This window comes from Cyanistes caeruleus, chromosome 11 (assembly GCF_971803275.1).
Source record: "Cyanistes caeruleus chromosome 11, bCyaCae1.hap1.1, whole genome shotgun sequence".
NCBI lineage: Eukaryota > Metazoa > Chordata > Aves > Passeriformes > Paridae > Cyanistes > Cyanistes caeruleus.
In genome coordinates this window covers 6,271,256-6,289,051 of record NC_141711.1, presented here as the reverse complement: position 1 = coordinate 6,289,051, position 17,796 = coordinate 6,271,256, and the positions used below count along the sequence as shown (strand labels likewise).

Sequence of the window (17,796 nt, the reverse complement as noted above, 5' to 3'; positions counted from 1 at the left end):
TAATGTGCCCTTCTCAGGCTACCCCACACTACACTAAGAATAAAAAACAGTGTGAGAGCTTTCAATCTGCTAGCCAACATGCACAAGCTGTCTTCTTTAGCTTTATGTTCAAACCATGCTAGAACCAACATCAGTGGGATGCCTCAGCTGTTACAAACACATAAACTTTATTCATCATAGGCCATGTGGAGATACAGAGGCCAACCCAACAGCAGTCTACTGAAGCCCTCTGTAGCTTTTCCTTCTTCTTCACTGGTGCACAGAAAAATTAGAAAGACTCTGGTTTAATAAAAATACATGCACTGTAGCAGAACATGATTTTACATTGATATAGGAACTCAGCAGGAAATAATAAAACACTAAAAAAAAAAAAAAAAAAAAAAAAAAAGAGCTTTTAAGTGTGACAGCTTTCAAGTCTGATTGCATGGCTCTCTCTCAAGTCCAGAGGTGGGCCTCTCATAGAGTAGGTAAAAATTTCTGTGCTTCAATACCATAAAGCTCTTGTTTCTTGAGCTCTCTAGGAAAGCTTTTTAAACACCCAACATCTTGGCATCTAGAAGAGCTGTGCTTGGTGCAGCATAAATCCACGCCCATCCTGTCCTCAGCTCTGACACATTGAATTTTGTAAGAAAAACGGAGGATTTCCCAGCTACCTGGCTGACATTAGGAATATGTAATGTGGAAGATAAATTTCTGGGTAGAAAGCAGAAAAGAACTTCCTTTGCTGGACGTGGATTTTTTTTTTTCCTTTTTTTAAAGCAGAAGATGCCGCAAGCTCAAAGTTAAGCTGAGATGGTGAATTCAAGTATACATAAATGTATCTCAGTTATCATGACTACTACATACTTTCTACAAAAATCACATATTTTTTATGGATCGAAATCATATCTAACACAGAAACACCTATCTTCTCTGAAATCTAGAACTGATTTACATAATGCACCTTTAAAGACCCTTTTTATGTATTAGTTCCTGTTAATAAAGAAAGATGTTGCAGGCACAGGTTCAAGCTCAGTACATTCTGCTGTGCTCCCCCTTAAAGACAGCAGCAGAACTCTCACAAAATAACTGTTTAGGAGCTACATGGTGCTTCTTTCTGATCAGGAGTCAATGTGGAGAGATAACCTATGGATCATGCATAATTCACTGCTCATTTTCCCCTGTTAAGGCCAGGAGGAAAATAAAAGGGGCTGGTGACAATCCTGCAGCAGAGGCAGGGCTTTGGAAGGCACCTCAAAGGATACCCAAAGGTGCTCACCTCCCACTGCCCCCAGCTGCTCCTGGAATTCAGTGGTGCTCAGGCATTGCAGCAGAAACCTTGGCACCTTGTCCTCTGCTCTTACTTCCACATATGTTGTCTTCAAAAGGCATTTTAAGACCAAAGGATGAGCCAAAAACCTGGGGGAGGCTTTTGATCATTCCCAGCATGGAAGGTCTTATGTGGCATTCCCAGTTTCTGCAATAGCAGGAAATACAGCAGTGCTGTTGCCATTGTATGTCTTTATATCTAAAGAAACATATGCTCAGAATTCAAATGAGAGAATTTACACTTTACATAGACTGGCTTTGCTTTAATGTTCCGTTTCCTCCTGTCCTCTCTTCTTCAGGTTCAAAGGAATCCCTCCCTGAAGCAATTTTCTATAGGACACAATTCTATTTGGAACTCTATTATGTATCATAACTTGGTATATTGAAGTGGCTAAAATTCTGGAAAAGTTATGAAAGAAACTGGTGCTCAAATTGATCAAGACTATAACCTACACTCCCTAGGCAATAATTTATGGACTACAAAAACTACTCAATCCTCCATGTTTCTCAATTATTTCCAACACACAGTCCACACAACAAGATTAACATAAAATCCAGGCAACATCAGAAAGCTGTAACTGTTTACAATAAATCAGCCACTTCCCCTTCATTAGGCTTTGCACAGTTCACAGCATTTCCTTTCTGGAAAAATCATGACTAGTTACAGTCTGCCTTCAGAAACAAAACTATCAGTAACATTTCCACGGGGATCATCTGAAATGGATTTCTAATAATGTGCAGGTTAAAAGGTTTTCTTGTTCTCCCCTTTCTGCATCCAGCATTCAAACTTTATGGTCCCGATGACACTATGAAAGGCACATGTGCTTAATAACAAAACTTGTGAAGAAGTATGTCTTAAAACATACAACTGCATGTTTAAATATAGAACAGACATGAACTCAGGCACTCATGTAATGCAGAGGAACAGGTTCTATTTATTCCCCCAGCAGCCAGCCTTAGAATAGGAATAACTGACGCAGCAGATAAAGGCTCTTATCCTGGGCTGGTTCAGTATGTAGCACTTCATCAGGTCGCTTAAAGGCACTTTGCTAAAGCAGAGATGTATTGTTATCCTTATTTTACAGCAAAGGAAAAGCTTCCCAAGGTTACAGGAGAAGGTCAGAAACCCGTATCTGCAACCACCACCTACATACCTGAACTGCTCTACTTTGCCCATTAAGCCACACTCCAGATTATTTATGTAAACATTTAACTTGGTTTCTCAACAAGCCTAAGAGAACTCACAGTTTTTATCTCCTAAGTTGAATTGAATTAGGCCAACCTCTAATGTGCCCAAGTGCACAACACTGAGGGCCCTTATTTCTCTCTCTGGAAATGCAGGGACTCATAGCATTACTTCTGCATAAACTCAGAGGAAATACCGACGGCCCTGACGCATCGCACTTCAACAGGAAGACCAAGAAATATTTCAAGTCCTGACAATCCAAATTTAGATAATGCTTGCTAAATCTCAAGGTGGAAGACATAAGAGAGAGATTCCTGAGTTAATAAGGTCACATCAGCTCAGAGCCTTCTCTTGGAGGAATAGCACAAAACACCACAACACAAGTTAGGGTGAGGCATACAGCAAGCAAGTCCCCAGAGATTAAACGTCCTGTATTTCCCTGTGAGGGAGGTGACACCCAGAAGATGTCATCCTGTCCGGACCATATCTCTCCCCATACCTCCATCACAAGAAAAACTGGTTTTCAGGTAACATTGCCCTCCATCAAATGAATTTTGCCCAAACCAGCTGCAGATGAGAGTCCCTTCTGACCTCCAAAGGCAAAGAGAAGCTTCAAAGCATGTCTGATTAGAAGAGTCCAGATTAAATGTTCTTTTTAGTGACTGTTTTCTTTGGTTACCTTTACTGTCCCCTGGTTTCTCTAGCAAGGCACCAACCTGGCAGAGCAAGCTCAGTCCGAACATTGGAAGGCTCCAGAGTTTTCCAGCCACCTTTTTGTTTGGCTTTCCCTCCCGTGCCTCCGTTTAGTGTCTTGTTTTAAATGGGAAAGCCCAAAGACTTCATTTTTATAAAGTGCCTGAACAGTCTATTTGATATAAACCTCATTTTTCAGAGGTGTCAAATACCTTGGCTCCCGCTGAAGTCAAATACATCACGGCTCTGAGCGCCAGGGCAGCAGGGCTGGCACGGCCAGGGAGCCAGGCTGTCCCAGGGATGTGGCTGGTGGCAGGCAGGGCACTCTGCTCATCCCCTGAAATCTACCTGCAGTCCTGGGAGCCACGTAAAAACCAGCAATATATTTTTTTTAGACGAGGTAACTCAGACCGACACACAATCAGTGTGTGGCTGGAAGTGACAGACGGAGTGAAAATGCTGAAATATTCACTCCAGACTGTTGTCCAAGGGTAAGCGCAGCCCTTATTTACAACCCTCTGTTTCACAGCTCAGCCACTGAGGTTTGCCTCAAAACTTCACACAATTATCACTTGGAGGTCTGTATTTTCTGGGGGGTTTTATTCTGAAATATAGTAGAGAAACAAATGAAATGAATAAGCAACAGCTTTGACGGAGGAAGGAACTGAGAACCACTCGCGCCAGACATTCCTGCCCAGTCTGCCCTGCCTGGTTCGCTTGTGACAGCGTGGAAACATAAAATTCCCCACAAACTCACATCTCCCACTGCGAAAACTCACACTGACAGCACCAGGGCACTCAGAGGAAGTGGCTGCAGTGTTAGCATTCACCAGGAATCATTCCACAAATAATGGAGCTACTGTTCCCACTTCCCAGCGGGAGAAGCACATGGCACAGGAGCACCTACGCCGAAAGGGGCTGCACCAACAAAGGCAAATCCAGCATACACAGATTATTAAAAGTGCTGTACTGGGAAGTAGTGGGGAAATAGGACACTCTGGACTCTCCAGAGATCAGATTCTATTTTATGGCTAATTTTATTACTACAGTAAGGTATTTAAGCTACCACACCCAGCTGTAACTAAGGTTTACATGGTTTACCGAGGTCAGAGAGGATTTGGCTCACGAATTTTTACATCCTGCAAACAATCCCACTGTTCTAAAAACACCTGCATAACTGTCATGGCAGTGAACCAAACAATATTTTTTCTCCTATACAAAACAATTTCTGACACACTCCATTTTATCCAAGAGCCAGAACACTCTTTCAAAAGCAAAATTACTACATCTTGACAAAACAGGAGAATGAGAGGAAACACCTTGTGCAATCATCCTCAGCAGACAGGGACTGGGAGAGGTGGAACAACCCCTTCCCATCACACACAAGACATTTCAAATTGAAATCCATTCTTCAGAAAAGGCTGAGCAAGAGCAGACGGTCAGAACCCCCTTGCAGTAGAAAAACAGTTTGCAATCTCAATTACAAAGTTGTGTTATGATACCATAATACACTTTTTAAGCAGCTCATTACCAATTTATTAAACATTAGGGCTTCTTTGAGACTGCTGGAGATTATTGTTTAAACTGCTATTTAAAAGTGTTCAGACTCACAGCATGGATAATTCATTCTTATGCCAATACACATACACATATGGGGGGTGTAGAGCTGTGTAACAGTTCTTTTTGAAAAAGTGGTTTTGCATGCAAAGTAATTGTGCTTTCTCACATCTGGACCGTGAATTAGATAAAATAACTTCCAAGTAACAAACCATAACTTACTGGAGCACTAAGTGGCATAAAATAAACATAAATATTATTTTGACATTTGGATACCTTATACAGCAATAAATAAAGCCATTAATACAGACAACTAGGCATGTCTCCATGTTCCAGGAGATGCCAGGCTATCACCTTTTGAAAGGGTTGTGTGGCTTTAGAGAGAGGTAACAAGCTCCTTAAAGCCTTTAGTCTGTCTGGAGATTTTCTCATTTGTTTGGGCTGAGACGACTTTTTTGTTTGTTTTTTTTTTTTTTGTCCCAAAGGATTAACAAACAGAAGAGGAGCAGTGCTTCCTTGTCCAAGTTCTTATTTTTAATAAGAAAAATAAATATTAATTAGAATACAAACCAAGAGCAGTCCTGCTGAAGTGGAAAGACTTTTTTTTGTTTCAGAGACTGGGTAACCATGGAGTAGAAGGTTGCAATTAATTGACTTATACACCAGGAACCTTCGATAAAGTGTGGTCAGTTTGAACTTTGGGCTCAGTAATGAGCTCTCCAGTTCCCTCTTTGACAGAATGAATCACAGCAGTGCTGCATGACTCCAGTTAGCTTCATTTTATAATTACAAGTCTGTTCTTTACTATTTTTCCCCAGCTTAAATACCACTTTTTCAAAGCGATGCTAAGGGAAAAAAGAAATGGAACCAATTTTAATGAACTCATGCAAATATAAGCCTGGTGAAATGAAATCACAGACCTAAGCAGAATACTGCATTGAACACATTTGTATGTTTTATGCTAAGCTCATCTAAATTTGAGTAATTGGACCTAATTTGGCAATCTGCACAATCCGTTTGCAAACTTCCACCACTGAATTTTAAGTATGAGCCTGGAAAATCATTAACATTTTTATTTATCATGGTGGCCCCAATCCAGCACAGTACTAAAATCTATGTTTGAATGTTTTGAATGAGGTCTTAGCACATGCACAGCATCCAAGAGTTATCAGGAACTCTAATTTCAGAGAAAAGTCACTGACGTGTTCAGATCACATAATTTTAATCTTAAATCAATCTCAAATCTCTGAAGCTTGAGACTGGGAGTCTTCTTCCAGAAAACCCACTATCTTTATTCCTCCTCCATGCCACACTATCTGAAATACATTCCCCACATCAGACAAGTCGCTCTACTGCTTTTCATCTCCACCCTTTCCACTTCTCCAGGAATTCCTCTTACCTGCTGTTCCCTTCTCACACAGATTTTCACTCAGTCCTTTTCCTTTCAGTATGCACCTGGTCTCCACTGAGCAGTGCCTGAACTGGATGTGCTTTCCATGCTCCAGGAGCATGGTGGTAGCACCAATACAGTTTATTGAAGGCCAGTTCTCCCAAACCCTCCCCAGAATGTCTTTTGGCTGTACTGAGGTTTATTTTTGTGTCTCATTTCTGTTCAAGAAAAATTGCAATAGGTCTTGAACTTACAAAAATGTTCTTGCTCCTTGAAATACTTAGTAAGAAAGAAAATTGTTTCCCATTCAACTGTATTCATTATCTATTTTTTTTTCTGAAGGCATCTCCGTAAAGAGAAGCCAAACCACATTTTTCCAGGTGAAAACTGTCAGTCTGAATTTGGATCAAAGTCTGTTTCCATTGCAGTGGGAAGATTCACAGCATCCCAGTGAATTACTCAGATCAGGGGTGTAAGCAGCCTGCACAGGCACCATGAACCCTCTCCACACAACCAGAACAACACCACTTAACTATGGTTGTGTCATAAAGCCATTTTAAATCACAGGTAGAGCCAGGATCTATTAAGGCAGAACTGTGGTAGATCACATGCAAGTTTAGTTTCTCTCCATGTATCCTCAGGAAATGTGTTAATTGCTCACAGCTCTAACACAGATTTTCAATACATCTGCAAGACTCAACAACACACTCTGAGGGGAAGATCTGACTCTTTTCTGAGCATAATTGAGGGATATTCAGTACATTTCAGCATTATGACTTTATCCTTTCTCAAGCTTCCTTCTACTGTCCATCATTTTTCTCCACCTGTCTGGACTGGGTACCCAGCCTTCACTGGTGTGGCAGGATACAGCTCACTCACACTCTTGGCCAAGAAGCTGAACTGTCCCCAGGACTCCACACTGGGAATTCTGCACCAGGACAGGCTGGTGGAGGATGGGTATTTGTGTCATGATGAGCAAAATCTGCAGCCCAGCATTTTGAATCCCAACACGTCCTCCCACCCCCATCTCTATCTCAAATCACTTCCTTATACACTGGATCACAAATTGCTGCCACAAATTAGATTCCATATTTTTGTAGGCCATCTTAAGAACTGTGACTTGAAGCAATGTGATTCAGGCAAGAATTCAGAAGAGCCATTCCTGGGGAATTTCCCCAAATCAGAGCTGCTTTGCACAGGATTCATTTTGCTCCCAGGAATTTCACGGTGTAGTCAGTTACAAAGACCTGCCTTCTCTTTTACCATTGTCATGATATTGCTGTAGTCAAATTCTCTCCAATTAATCTGAGTAGTAAAAATCAGACCTTTTATTTTGCAATGGGAGAAAAATTTAAAAGTTATTCAGCTCTGACACATTTAATGCAAATTGCTGCTTGGGTGGAGAGAAAGCTCTGGTGGAGGAAAGCTCATGCAGCTCCATCTGTAAGAATACAGGTCATGCACAACAGCATCCCACAGACATAAGTCTCTTCATAAGGCATAAATTCACCAACCAAACCATGCTTTTTGTTGAGGACACACTTCTCCTTTGACCAGGCCCTCACTAGATGGGTGAAGAAGAAATTACCAGCCACTCAGACAACACCAAAAACCAAGAGTATATCTTCTTTTAGAAGCCTTTCCCTGTGACTGCATGACAAGCAAAGTTCCTATGCCTTGGCAACTCATTCATCTCAGCCTGTCACCTTGTAGAGAAAGAGCTGTGGGGGTATCAAATTAGTTTGGAATGGAAGATGACACCAGAACTGAAGTTTCAAAAGGCACCTGAGCAACAGGGCTCTTTTCACTGCTGAAAAAGAGAACTGAGAAGAACTAAGGGGGCTTAAAGGAAATCACTCTAAGATAATTGGGAGAAAACATTTTCTAAGTCACAACAAACACTGTCACATCCAAGGGAACTGAATTTCACCAGCTGGCATAAGCTTAAACCAACGTTGCACTCCCTTCAGCTTAGGCTTGTGTTTATCAAGCTCTGAAGTCTGATCCATAAACCAAAATGCTGAGAGACTCTTCCCTGACAACAAGGGCTCAGTCAGGTGTCTTTATTAATCACAGCTAACAAATATTTTAATTCTGGGACCTTTGGGAGGAAGGGGCGGAGTGGGGCTCTGTGTCTCATTCCATACAAGGAGATGACAACTGAGATCTGCAGTGCCTGATTAATATTTTATGCTGAGATCCACTGGGTATGCGGTGTAATTCTGGTGGCTTGTTTTGCTCGGTGTTCGCTGCATCTCCAATGTTATTTGCAACAGCTTAGTGGAACAACAACAAAAAGAGGTTTCATTCCCGCAGGACAGCATTGGCTGACCTCTCTCACTGCTTGGTGTAATTCAGGGGGAGCAACCACTAAACAGGAACTGAAAGTGCTTTGCAACTTTTATAGGGGAACAAATGGCACCACAGATTTACATATAGATAGCATTTCAGAGAAGAATGATGTTGATTTCTTCTGCCTAGCATTTGTCTACCAGGTTATCCTGGTAGCCAGAGGATGAGCCTGCAATAGGGCAGTGGTGAACACACCTCGCTGTGTCACCACCAACAGGTCACTGCACTGGCATTAAAATAACATTAAAACACCATGTGGTCAATGAAAAGAGACAATGAAAGCAAAATGTGTAACTTTCAGAACAATTCTGCATCTGAAGACCTTACCAAGACTTTGCAGAGGTCTCTGATCTGAATTTTTAGTGAAAAGAAGACTACTGTAAGATAAAATCTCACATTCTGAGGATGGGCACAGTGGGGTTTGACCCACGCTCAGGAAATCACTGCATCCCAGAGGCCCCAAAGCAGTCCAGATACCACCAACACTGGCAGACAGCAGCCCTACTGCCTTCAGGGGATGCAATAGTAAAGACAGCTGTTCTGAATCAACATCATCTTAACACATCTCAGAAAGCTTTCTGGTTTCATTGCATTATATGGATGGGGTGATTTTTTAATTTATTTCCCTGCTATTCAAAGATCTTTAATAGAATATAATTCAAACCCTCCCATTCTCTTAGGAATAGGAGGGATGTTTGCAGTGAACTCTGTCGTAAGAAGGTATGTGTCAGGGAAAGACTGGGATATTTCTAGATCTCCAGTCTCTTTATGCAGCTTAATGCTAATGAAAGGAAACCATTTTTTGCACACAGTGAAAGGGAACAGATGGTGTCACAGTTCTGCTGTGGAATTTAAGCAGAGTGACAACCTATACAGCAGATCATCATCATGGGTGAAACTCTTTTAGGTAGTTGCATGGAAGGTTTGTTTGTTTTTTTTATCTACTTATTACTCTCCAAAATCTTCCAAAGCTTTATCTTTTTTTTTTTTTTTTAAATGTAAATCTAAGGAAATGGTATGATAACCTCACCATCCTACAAAATGCCAGAAGACACATGAAGAGCAGTATTTCAAATACACTGTGAAGGGACAGCTGAAACACAGCAGCTCATTTTGCAAACTGGCTTTCCAATCATGTATCCACCCAGACACCAGTCACTGGTGAGGAAACCAATGAGGGCTTAAAAATGACACCATCAAGCTGAAAATCACTGCTCTGTCTGAAAACTAGTCCTGGCTTTAATTATGCCTGCAAGGCAGATGACAGCAGAAAAGAGAAGTTTCTTTATTTTTAATAATTTTATATTTTACACTTTTGGTTTGCAATATTCTATGTGCAGTTCATCTCTTTGTTTCATTTCTATGTTCACCTGCTTTCATCTGGCAGAAAAACAAAGGCAAGCAAAAACAAGATAAAAATCATAGTTGGAAATTTACCCAGAAACTGGAAAATTAAAACTGCCTTTCTATCCAATGATTTGTTGCTGCTGTTTTTAAACTGATGGTTGAATATTTTTGACCCTACTGATAGCTGACTCAGACTTATGTTGTCATGTGCTGATCCCAGCAGAGGCATCTGAATCCCCAAAAGCATCCCCCTCTGGTGAGACAGACCATAGGCAACCTGAAGGTTCACAATTTTTACTGTTTTAATTCCCTCAGATTCCATTCAGCTTGTTTCAGCTGCCTGCATGAGTGTTCTAGAGTGCATACCACTAAAAGCAACAGATGACATGCTCATCCACTCTATAATTCACATTGACAATAGCCAATCTCTGCTCAGCCCATATCCCACAAGAAAAGGGATTAATCAGGCAGCGACATCCCGAACAACAAAGCTCAGGCTGCTGGGTTAGGGTTTAGATCCCTCCAGGAATGGCCTGGACCCACCCCACTCTCTCTGAAACCCTGGAATATGTTTGCACCATGACACCCCCATATTCTCACAGGGATGAATGATGTGTATCCAAAGCTACCCCGTTCCAATTATAGTTTTAACAATGAGATAGAGAAAATCAGGCTTTAGCTACAGCCCATATTGGCACATTGCAGTTTGCAACGTGCTCAGTTCTGCCTGTGAGGCTGAATTTATGTGTTCAGGTATGAGTTTGCATGGACGAGGCACTGAGGGAAAGCAGAGCAATACAAGCACCCCTGAATTAATGCTCTGGTCTCCAGTGCTCAAAGCACTCTGCTCCCCCAGGTCTGGGAAACAGCAGAGCCTGAAACTGAGGTCTAATATAAAAGAGATGTTCCACCCTCCAGTGCAGGCAATGAACAGCTTCACATCACCCCCATTTAGCCAGGATCTCGACCTACATGTATTTGTGGGGATAAAACAGCATTTCCTCAAGCGAAAGGGAATGCCAGGGCTCTCTCACACACCTAACACCTCCAACAACACAGGAGCCATTAATCCCACCAGAGCAAACCAGCTGTGACCCCAAAAGTAGCAATACTTAGAAGAAGGACTGGCATAGATACATTTGGGGTGGAAGCACTTGAAGTGGGGAAATGTTCACAGTGAGTGAATTCTAAACCAATTCACGGAAGTTCATGAGGTGTAACCTGCTGATTAACACGTCCTGCAGGGAGGGACAACACCTTCTAATGCTTCCTTCCAGGAGAAGCGGAACACTCGGGTTTTAAGGCATTTACAGGGCATTTCTCAAATGTGCCAGGTAAAATCACTGCCGTGCTCCAAAGCACCCAGGCTCTTGCTGCAGGAACGCAACAGCTATTACACAGCAAGTGTGAAGTGAAGAAGCAGAGGGAGAAGAGACTGTGAGTAAATAGGGTTAATCCCTGCAGGTAATACCCTTTCCGTTAGATTGTGCAGCATTTTCCAGTCTGCAGATTCCCAACCCCGTTGAACATCTCTCTCAGCAGGCACACCGCAGCTCCCCCAGCCCCGCGCCCCTTCCCCAAATTCTGCAAAGCTGTTTTTGCAGGCAGCAGCCAGTTAAACTCCAGGCTGCTGGTACTACCCCGGGAAGCTGTAGGGGGGCGGGTGAGCCGCACAAAAGATCTCCACACAAAAGGCCATCCTTTTCATCCTTTTTTTCTTCTTCATTTTCTCCAGCTGAGCCATAGCTTTATTTAATCAACACTTAAAAATAGATGCAAATGTGTGAGGGGGTAGGGACTGGGGGGGGGGGGTTGGGGGGGTGGATGATACGGGACAACACCTATTTTAATACAAAGAATCAAATTTGGTGGGTGAGGGGATGTGGGGAGCCTTCAGCTCTCATCTTCCCCCCGCTTCCAAACGAGCCCCCTAAGCGCTCACAGAAATCCATGCAGCATGCTACAGATATTTTTTTTTTTTTTTTTTTTCCCTTTCCCCCCCGCCGGAGGAGAGATCTTGACTCCAAAAGGACAGCGAACATCTTTGCATTCCCAGCAAGACCCGCACAGCACATAATCATATGAAAAACATGGCTGGCTGGTGCATCGACAGATGCAAACGAGAAACACCAGACCCAGCCTTATTCACAGCAAAATGAGCTGGGGAGGAGAGGGGGAGAAAGGGAAATAACTGTGGCTGTGTAACATGGCTGCACGATTTGCAAAGCCTCCCGGCTGCCAGCTTGCAGGGAGCAGTGCAAATGTGTGTCTGCTCCGAAGGGAGCTGTTCGTGCCACCCCTGCAGCACAGCCCGCTCATCCCGCTCTCCATCCATCCATCCATCCGTCCGTCCATCCGTCCGTCCGTCCATCCATCCATCCATCCCGCGGGCTGCCCCGGGATGGATCCCCCCGTTCCTACACACACGGAACCACTGAAACACTTTACCTGATCAGTGCAACTTCCCGGCAGCCGGAGGTAGTAGGGATCCTAGCAGAAATGCAGCAAGGAAGGGGGGGAAAAAAAAAATCTGCTTGGATCCTTCTGGCAGTCCACAGCCTCATCTACATGCATCTGAGCGAGCCCTTTCCAGCAGCTGCTTCTTTTATCAAGCCCACAGGCACAGCAAATTAGTCCGGTTAGACAGTTCAGTCAATGTGGGCTATTCACAGCGTGGCTGCTGCAGGAGCCCGGCTTCTCCCGTGCCCCTGTCCCCGGGTAGGCACCCGCCCACCTCCACATGGCCCTGGATAAACACGGCTCTCACAGCACCCACAGCACGCACCACATGATGCTCGCCACCATCGCCCGGACCATTCGCCCCAGTCTGCGAAAAAAGGCTAAGCCTAAGAAAGGCTTTACTTTAAAGGGAAAAGCTTTCTTCTTCCTTCCCTCTCTCCCCCTTCTTTTCCCCCACCCAACCCCCCCTCCCTTTTTTTGTCCACTAACCAAGGAGGAAAAAAAAAACCCAAAAAACAACAAACGCAAAGCTGAACGCAAAGATTTGAAGATGGGTAATATCTTCCTAATCAACTCAATTCGGAAAATGAAGTGTCACTCCGAAATGAAGTGCTATTCACACTTCTAATAAGCACAAAGCATCAGACAGAGATCCTGGATAAAGCCTGATGCATTCCTGGAGAGTGAGGCTGGCCACAGTTAGTGCATCCTTGATCTGCGCAAAGCCACTGATTTCCATTTTGTTGTTTTAAAGAAGAAAATGTGATAAGTCCCTTGTTTCTCCTCCTTTCCCCACCGTAAACCATTTAAAAATATTCATATAGGAATAACCACACACATACAGTGAAATAAGGCGCACACCATGCTACCCTTGGGGAGCAAAGCTGGTGGACACAGCACGATGGACACATGTTCCCCTAAATACACTCATGAGTGGGGCCCATAGGGTCAAACAGAAGAAACATTTATAAAAGTCATTCAATTTTTCTGTCATTGCACAAAGGAGAGAAGAACTAAGCCTTTTTCTCTCCCCCTGCACTCCAATATATCTTTAGGACTAACAGTGTCCTTCTTTGTCCCCTCCAACATAGGAAGCAATATGCATATGGAGCTATAAATAAACACATATCTATATATATCCTATAAAATGCAGCTTCTCTTGGTTATCTAAACTCTCTCTTTGCAAAGTAACACAGTTAATTGGAAGAGTTCTCCAAACAATCTGGCTGATCCCTGATGGCTGCCTACTTCGTGTCAGCATTTGCACTTAACTAGAAGTTAGTGTAAGTCATCCACATAAAACAAAGGTAAACACTGATAAGGTATTTGATGCTTGAATAAAAGCAGGTTTATCCAAAAATGGGTTAATAGAAACATACTGTGGCATCACATCAACCAGCTGTGTGGCTGGGTTAAAATCCTGGCTCCTGGAGCCATGACACACAAACCACAAACACAAAACTCCATAAAACCTTCTTCCTCTCCTGAAATGGGAAAGGAACTTTATGGCTCTGTAGGAGAAGTTTGAACTTACTCCCGAAATTCCTCAGAGGCTTAAGAAAAGAGAAAAGATAATAAAAGGCAGAGGAAGGAAAAAGAATAATAAAGAAACTAACCTCATGCTTCCTATGCCATTCCCACCTTCCTGATGTTGTTATGCTGGTAATACCCAAAAGTAAATGATACTTTAATCAGGACCACCATCCAAATTTGACTGTAGGAAGTAAGAAACATCTCAACAAAGGTAAGACTGAAGTGCGGCGAGCTCTTGGAACGGGTTATAAATTAATTTCAAAGTCAGGGGAAGAACTGAATCAAAAAGTTCATGAACTGGATGAGCAGGGAGTGAGCAGTGCCTTTGACAATCTGGAAGGGTAATGCTGTTCTTCCTGCCTGCAATTTCCAGCCTCAGCAATGCATTGTTATCTTTAATTTGCCCATGTCTGAACACGAAGGTTTGGTACTGCCCCTCTGCTCACCTCAGCTCACTCATTACCTCTCTTGCCTGAAAGGTGAGAGGAAGCAGGAGGAGGGACTGAAGTCACTTCAGGATTGCAGAACAGGGTGTTTAATAAGCTCGGCACACGACTGTCCCTCATCCCAGAGGGAAGTATGAGCCACAGTCCAGGGGATGGGCAGTCCATACTGCCATCAAAGCTACAGCTGCTGCTCACTTGTGCATGCAAGCAGCCAGGGCAGCATCCTGATGGCAGCACATGGCCTGGGAAGGGTGGTGGGGGGATAGCTTTAGTCCCAAGGAATGAAAAGGAAGGACTTCCCACATATGAGCAAAATCAATGTGTGAGAGAGGTGAAGGATGCTGCAGCCCCCTGGTGATCAACTGGCACCTCTCCAGAGTGTGAACATCCTCACCTTTCCACACCTTTTCTTTCTTTGAGCAAGATCCACTGCTCAGCATCTCAGAGCAACTCCAGGTGCCCGTAGCATGGGACAAAGCATTCCAGCAGCAACAGGAGATTGAATATGCACAATGTAAAGACATGCGGGTCAGATGTGATACTGGCATGGCAAAGCACAGCTGGCTGAAGAACCTATTTTTTCAGGGTTAATTAGAATTTAGCCCTGATAAAAAGCCAAACAGTTCCCCATTATAGTCAACAGGGGCTTGTCATTGTCCTTAGTGGCAGCAGGATGTGGAACATTAGGGATAAAAAAAGGTCCAATTCATCACCTTGAATAGGTGAAAATGAAAACGCATTCTTTGCTGTCACATTTGATTCCTGAAAGACATCTTACTGTATTGCTAGGATTTAACTTAGTATTTCTTAAAAAATAATTTGAAGCAGGATAAAGTGATTTATAAGACATTTTTCTTCCTGCATATTTGATCACTCGTTAAGGGAATGCAATTTAGTTCTTAAAAAAAATCCCCAGATCTTTCTCTCCGGGAATCTCAGCCCCCTGATGCTCAGCATCCCTTGAAGCACCCCCGCAGAGCAGCGGTGGCTGCAATGTCACCGTGGAACAGGTGACATATGTGCCTCTCCATTCACTGTCTCCTGCTGAAATGCTAATGATCGCCGGCTAGTCCTGGAGTTGGCCAAGATTCTGTAGAAAGAAACAAAGGGAGGAGAAAAACATAGAGGCAATCGTAAAGCAGCCTAAAAACTTAACTTCAGAGAAACAGTTGGAGCCCACATCCATGAGAGTCTCTGTTGCAGAAGGAAGAAAAAAACAACCTCACTCTTTGAAGTTGGCTGGAAGCACAACTGGTTGGTTTCCAACTTCTCTCAGACTCTAATTTGACACTTACTTCGCTTATATTTATTTATTTCAGGCAGACAGGAGAGGAAGGAATAATGTAAAAGCCTGATCAGTGTATTACAAAGGTCATAAGAGATCAGGTTGTTGCTTCACCTATAAACTGGTCCTTGACATGTTTCTGTATATCCTGCTAAGCAGGGAATACAGATGTGTGTGTGTGTTTGTGTGTCCTTGGAGAGCAAATCTGGCTTTTTTTCAGAGTACCCCATAAAGGTACGTGAAGAGGGCACAATTCTGATTACATTCACTGCCATCTGCAAACTCTAATCAACTATGTACATTGTTACACACGGATTTTTCTTCATGGTCATTGATTTTAGGCACAGATATTTAATCTGAGCTTTATAAAACCAGGCCTAAAATTTCAATTAGTTCCTCTGGTACTGAGCGCAGGCAGATAAAATTGCAGGACTATTATCAGCTTCAAAAAACCCAAACAACAAACAAAACAAAACCCAACCCACACGTTGTGATATTCCTTCTTGCTGTTACACAGAATGTCTGGAAGCACATTTGTAGTTTGTCTGAACATAATTTTTTAACGGATAAATGAGATTATACTGAATATATATATATATATATATATATATATATATATATATTGGAAATGTCTCGTTTTGAAAAATATGAAACTTTGACTTGGACTCTGGTACACTTGTACATTCCAATATGAATTTTTGTTTGTTTTGCAAGAGCAGAAGCATGAAAATTCTTACAGTGTTACAATAATAAACTTCTCATCTTTAAACTTCTCTGTGGATTTGTGTAATAAAAATAATGTTTAAAAGGCATCCCCTAGGCCATAAAAGTATCACACTTAAGAGATTCCAGCCGATATGTAGGAAATGACACTTTTAATATTCACAGAATAGAAAGTAAACATGAATCCTAATGAATTTAACTTTCTATTAAAGGTAAAAGTACTTTTTGTATTGAATTACAGAAGTGTTTCACCCAAGTAAGAGGTCAATGACTTATATTTTACCAATATACAACCCACAAGCAAATTATGAGATGCTGTATTTATCTATACCTGACAATCCCTTTCTTGCCCTTATGAGACAGAGCCCCTTGAAGAGGTTGAGGACTCTCAGAGAATTCTCTCAGAGAATCCACAGACACATTTAGCTTTGATGCTTATAGATGTAAATAGAATCAATGATGTTAAAAGGATCTTTGACAGATCCATCCCGGTGTTTATTGCTGTATCCCAGCCTCACTCAGACTGAGAGATGCTCTGCAAAGTACCATTTCAGCTTGTTTCCCTGCCATGGAGTGTCTCTCCTTTTCTCACATTCAAAAAAATGAGCAGGAAAACCAGACTGATCATTTTCCCTGTGCTTAATAGATCCTGGCACAACCTGGCCTCCACTATAAACAAATAGCCTCAGCACATGAAACCCCTGAAGACTGATTAAAAGTAAGCCTGATTTCATCTGCACTGGTTTCGTGCAGCCATTAATATTGTTAACACACAACCTTTTGTTCTGCCTTGCTGGAGGGCAGCTCACATTGCACTCGCTGAGGCACCTCTGAAGGTATGTTCGCTGCCAGTGACATGTGTGATTATGTTAATGGTGCTTAACATTTCTTTAACATAAGGAAAACTGACACGGGTAATGCAGGAATTGATAGGTGCTGTAAAGCCATGCCATTGAGGCTCAGGGAGGGAAGAGGCGTCGCTGCCAGTGCAGCCACACACATTTGTACAAGTGGCAGGGAAAAAGGCTCAGATGGACCATGAGGTGATGGACCACAGGCAACTACAATGAAACTTGGAAAAAGCTGAGTGCTAAGCACAGCAATGCTGATTTTGGACAGAAGAAGGTGGAACACTGGAAATGTTTGGGAGAGCATGAGAGCAAAGAAGCACAGAGCCAGGAGACCATTCCCTGGAGCCCTCAAGACCCCAGGGGAACTTCTACAAATGTCTGCAGTGGAGGCAGGTTTGTACTTTATTGTGCCTTACCTCACTTCCTAGCATTGATTCAGTGTTCTAGGACTGGGAAATTATGTCTGGCTTCATGGCCTGGCAGGATATGGATGCATGTGCACCAGCCCCAGTAACAGCTCAGTACCTGGCTGCTCCCCACTGAGGGAGCTGTACAGATTTACCACTGCTGCAGTTCTGGTCCTTGATGTTTCTTTACTGGCCTAAGGATGATTTGAAACAAAAACTAGGTGATGCAGACTCTAGGGGAAACCCGGGAGACAAAAT

The 17,796-nt window shown here is 42.8% G+C and overlaps 1 protein-coding gene across 50 annotated transcripts in view; it reads right to left on the bottom strand.

Annotated features, from left to right (window-relative positions):
* MAGI1 (membrane associated guanylate kinase, WW and PDZ domain containing 1) overlaps nucleotides 1-17,796 on the bottom strand; it is a 323,880-nt gene that overhangs the window by 109,347 nt on the left and 196,737 nt on the right. The window contains exon 1 of one of the 50 annotated variants that reach the window (XM_086845093.1): nucleotides 12,282-12,515. The exons of 47 other annotated variants lie outside the window; for them this stretch is intronic. The gene's annotated coding sequence lies outside the window, so the exon portion shown is untranslated. Of the gene's footprint in view, nucleotides 1-12,281; nucleotides 12,516-17,796 lie in introns of those variants that run through there. 2 more of the 50 variants (XM_086845092.1, XM_086845095.1) reach the window with 2 other exon arrangements.